The sequence below is a fragment of the Pipistrellus kuhlii genome, unplaced genomic scaffold (assembly GCF_014108245.1).
Source record: "Pipistrellus kuhlii isolate mPipKuh1 unplaced genomic scaffold, mPipKuh1.p scaffold_m20_p_3, whole genome shotgun sequence".
In the NCBI taxonomy this organism is placed as follows: domain Eukaryota; kingdom Metazoa; phylum Chordata; class Mammalia; order Chiroptera; family Vespertilionidae; genus Pipistrellus; species Pipistrellus kuhlii.
The window spans coordinates 2,551,740-2,556,681 of NW_023425529.1; positions in this window are offsets into that span (position 1 = coordinate 2,551,740).

The window sequence follows — 4,942 nt, forward strand, 5'->3', positions numbered from 1 at the left end:
GACACTGTGCTGGGTGCAGGGCACAGGGACACCATGCTGGGTGCTGGGGCACAGGGATACCATGACAGCTGCCTTCCAGGGCCCCCAGGCTGAGAACACACACCGGGAGTCCGGGGCCTTCTCTCTGCCCAGAGCAGCTGGCCTCTGACCCGTGGCTCTAGCGTAACAGTGGGAAGGATCACACAGCTCCTCAGTGCTGCACAGGGCTGCCTGTCGGTGTAGCCAAGTGGTGAGCATCGACCTATGAGCCAGGAGGTCACAGCTCCATTCGTTCAGTTCCCGGTCAGGGCAGTTGCCCAGGTTGTGGGCTTGATTCCCAGTAGGGGGCGTGCAGGAGGCAGCTGATCAATGATCCTCTCTCATCATTGATGTTTCTGTTTCTCTCTCTGAAATCAATAAAAATATGTTTTTTAGCCAAAACCGGTTTGGCTCAATGGATAGAGCGTCGGCTTGGGGACTGAAAGGTCCCGGGTTCGATTCCGGTCAAGGGCATGTACCTTGGTTGCGGGCACATCCCCAGAAGGGGGTGTGCAAGAGGCAGCTGATCGATGACTCTCTCTCATCGATGTTTCTAACTCTCTCTCCCTTCCTCTCTGTACAAAATCAATAAAATGTATTTTAAAAAAATGTTTTTTAAAAAGAAACTGCCTCATGTCATTTCCACCACCTCCTGATGTGTTCTGCACTGTTATCCGGGGGGAACTGAAGCGCAGAGAGGCTTAGTGGCTTGTCTGGGGTCACACAGGAGCCAGCGTCTATCCCAGACGCACTCCTAACCCCAAGTGTCTCACCCTGCGTGCTCAGCCCGCCTGCGAGCACCGAGGGCCGTGGTCGGCAAACTGCGGCTCTCGAGCCACATGCAGCTCCCGAGAGCAGTTTGCCGCTCTGTTGACTAATGAGTTTGCCGACCCCTGACCGTGGGTGTGTGAGTCGGTGAGCTGGTGAAGGGCGGGCAGGCGTGTGTCTACAACTCTGTCTGTGTGTCCTGCCCCGGGCGCCCTTCCTCCCCTCCCCGCCTGGCTCTCCGGCTTATCTTTGAAGACTCAGCGGGATGTGGTCACCCGCTGGCAGCCTGCCTGGCTGGCTCATGGTCTGCCCCGGTGGTGGCTGTCCTGGGGGCGGGGGCAGAGGTGTGTTCCTTCACATCTGTGTCACCGGGGCCGGGAACAGGCCTGACCAGGACACTCACCGGGATGCCGGCAGCTGCCACTGTGGGCGGGAGCCGCACCTCCTGACCTTGCTCTGCTTCCACTTATTAATCTGGGGGTCGGGGGAACCGCCTCAGAGGGTGACTGGCCAGAGCCGGAGGGCGGCAGGACCAGGGAATGAACCCCAAGCTCCAGCCCTGCTGTCTCCACACCGCGTTCCTTTTGGGGCTGGTTCAGCTTTATTCCTTTTGGAATAGAGGCCACACGCACCTGGGGAATAACTCAGACTGTGTGGGAGTATCATGTCAAAGTAAGCGTCCCTCCACCCGGTCCCCCAGCCGTCCCATCCCCTGTTGGAGGCAACTGCTGGTCCAGGTTCTTTTATTTTCTTTGTAAAAAACCTATTTGTATTGATTTCAGAGAAGGGAGAGGGAGAGAGAGAAAAACAACCTCCCGCACGCCCCCTAGTGGGGATCGGACCCGAAACCTGGGGATGTGCCCTTGACAGGAAACAAACCCGAGACCCTTCGGTCAGACGCTCAATCCACTGAGCCAAAACACGGAGGGCTGTTCCAGCTTCCCACTGTGTGTGCGTGTATGTGTGCACGTGCATGTGTGTGTGCAAACCCTTCCAGAGAATGGTTGGGCGCATACACACACACATGCCCATCTGTACTCACCATATTTCCTACTTTTGTGCCAATAGAGCCACATCCCACACCTGTTTCTGCACCTGCGCAGTTTACTCACAGCACATCCTGGCGATCCCTCCTCATCAGCTTAGCGATACGTCCTCACTGCTTCAGTAGGTGCCTGGCACGGTGGTGCTGAATTTCCTTAAACACTCCTACTCCTGGGCTTCATGTGTGTGCTATTGTACAGTCATAGACTTTCTTCACTTTAAATATGTTCACGGAGACGGAGCCCGCAGCCTGGCCACGTGCCCTGCCGGGGAATCGAACCAGCGGCCTCTTGGTGCATGGGTTGACACTCCACCACTGAACCACACAGGCTGGGCTCGACAGACTGGTTGGACGAATGGCTCAGTGAGCGAATGAGTGAAGAGGGGAGAGAGAGCCTGAGTTGGGCCCTGGGTTATGCGGGCCCCTGGGCGTGGGGCTGGAGACCCCTGCACCTCTGTCCTCTAAGGATCTGCTGGGTCCCCAGGGCCACAGCTGCCATCCGCCTGCAGGTCTCGCAGAGCCCTCGGCCCCTCCTGCTCCACCAGTGAGGCCGGCTCTGCGAAGCCTGTCCACCAGGCGTCACCCTTCAGAGATTCCTTAGCTGAGGTCACCGGGCCAGTGGGCGGCCACAGCAGGCTCAGGCCGAGGTGACAATCTGGGCTGCGGCTGCTCACGGCACTCCCTGGGGAGATGGGTCACAGGGGTGACCACTGGCCTCGGGGAGCCACGGCCTCAGGGAGCTGCAGGGAGCGTGGAGAATGTGGCCGGCTGCGTGTAGGGCGGCCAGAGCGGGGAGTGGGGGGGTCTCCAGGAGTGAGGGAGTGGGATAGAAGCTGGGCAGGGAGCACTGAGGCGCTTTGAGAAGACGGTGTGGTTGGCACCCCCAGGATGCACGGGGGTCTGGACTGAAGGACGGTGCAGGGCACAGCCTGGGCAGCCCCGGCACAGCCTCCTGCCCTGGCCAGGGGCCTCCAGCCTTCCTGGCTCCCTTAAGAGGAGGGTTTTGTCCTACTTTAGTAGGGAAACGGAGGCAGGAGTGTGGGGGAGGCTCATCTGAGCTAGCCCTGCGAGGTGCACCCCGATTTCCCCCCACAGCGACAGCACAGGGGGCCTCGGTCCTGGCCTCAGGCCGTCTCCACAGAGGGGAGCCGGGTCGGCTCAGGACCCAGTGGGACCCAGGACCTGGGCTCCGGCGGTGGCTGCTCTGAGCACCCGCCCCCTCACTCCGCCGCGGTTCGCTCGCACCCCCCTCACCGCCGGTTCTGGGTCCCACGGAGGCGATGAAGGCGAATGCGGACTGCGGCGAGCACACAGCGAAAGGCGGCATTTTTACCCTCAGGGCCGGCGGCCTGCGGACAGGGGTCCGGGCTCAGTCAGAGGTGCCGAGATGTGCGTCACTCGATGATGGGCCTCGGCGGGTCATGCCCCCGCGCTGGGCCTCGGTTTCCCCCTCTGGGAACAGACACGGCGGCGGGTGCTTCAAAGGGAGGGCGTCTGCCAAGTGTGCTCACGGCAGACGCACCATCAAAGCGAGCTCCTCCCTCCGGGGCCCGAGAGCCCACAGGCCCTCGTAAAGTCCGGATGGGACGCTGGGATGACGGGGTTGACTCACGGTCATGTACTGGAAACCACCTTTAGCTCCCAGCCTCTCTGGCGGCTGCTGGGCTTCCCAGCCAGTTCACGGGGAAACTCAGCCCTTTGTCATTTGGCGCACGGGTGGGGCTGAAGCCCTGGCTGGGCGGTCATTTACTTCCTGTTACTAGGTCAGTTAGTCAATCAACAAACACTCGTCCCACTGAGACTCCCTGTGCTCTGTGCTGGGCCCTGGGGAAACAGAAGGGAACCAGAACTGGTCTGGCGTCAGTGTGTGTGTGGGGGGAACGGAGCAGAGAACTATGTGGGGAAAACATGTCAAGTGGAGGGGCTGTGCAAGTCAGAACAGTCATCCAGCCCCATCTGGGGGGACTGGGAGGGCTGCCTGGAGGCGGCAGGTGATGACTGAGCTGAGTCCTGACCCCATCAGGCGAGGGGCAGGGCTGGGAGGTGCCTGGAGGAGAGCAGTGAGGACAGGTGAGTTTTGGCTGGTGCCTCAGGAGCTGCAGGTGGCTTCGTGTGGGAAGCTGGAGCCCGGGAGCCTGAGGGGCAGGGAGAAGGGGCTGGGCAGGCTGAGGGGTTTATTCGCCATGACTAACGGCAGGAGGGGGCAGGCAGGGCTTCACGAGGGCAATAACTGCCAGCTCTCGGTTTTATTTTACTTTATTTACTTTATTTTATTTTATTTTATTTTAAATGTACTTTTGATTTCAGAGAGGAAGGGAAAGGGAGAGAAAGACAGAAACATCAATGATGAGAGAGGATCATTGATTGCTTCCTCCTGCACGCACGCTCCTCACCCCCCACTGGGCATGTACCCAGGCCTGTGCCCTTGACCAGAATCGAACCTGGGGCCCTTCAGTCCGCAGGCCCATGCTCTGTGCACTGAACCAAACTGCCCAGGACCAGCTCTCGGTTCCACAAGTTCCCACTGTGACGTGCAGATTGGACAGAAAGGGAGACGCCAGAGGCTGGGGACTGAGGGGAGGCTGAGCCAGGCCGCAGCTGTGGGCCCAGGAAGAGGCTGACTGAGGCCAAGGCCAAGGGCGCCGGGATAAGCAGCTGCATCCGAGGCAGGAAAGGGTAGCTGGCCAGGGCTTGGTGCGGAGGAGGAGGTGGGCCGGGCCCAGAGGCCAGGCGGGACTCCTCCCAGACTGCCCGGCGCCCGCCGTCAGCAGGGGGCGAGCTGGTGGGAGCCCCTCACAGGACACGCTGTGTGAGAGCGTTCATTGTAGAACCTGACTTTGTACCTGGCAGTGCTGCCCCCTGCCCCCAGCGAAAGCGCCTCAGGAGAAGTGACAGGTGGGTGGGACCCGCCAAGGGGAAGGAGGGGCCTGGATTCTCCCAGCCATGGCACTGGGGTTTGGACCCAGTTTAACCAGATCTCCTACGGAGGGTGGGGGGCAGGGGATCCAGCTAACCTCCGAGAATGACAGAATCGCAGCTCCTGCACTCCGGCCTGAGCCAGGCTTCCACTCCCACAGTCTCACTTCATCGTCCTAACTGCCCCACAACAAC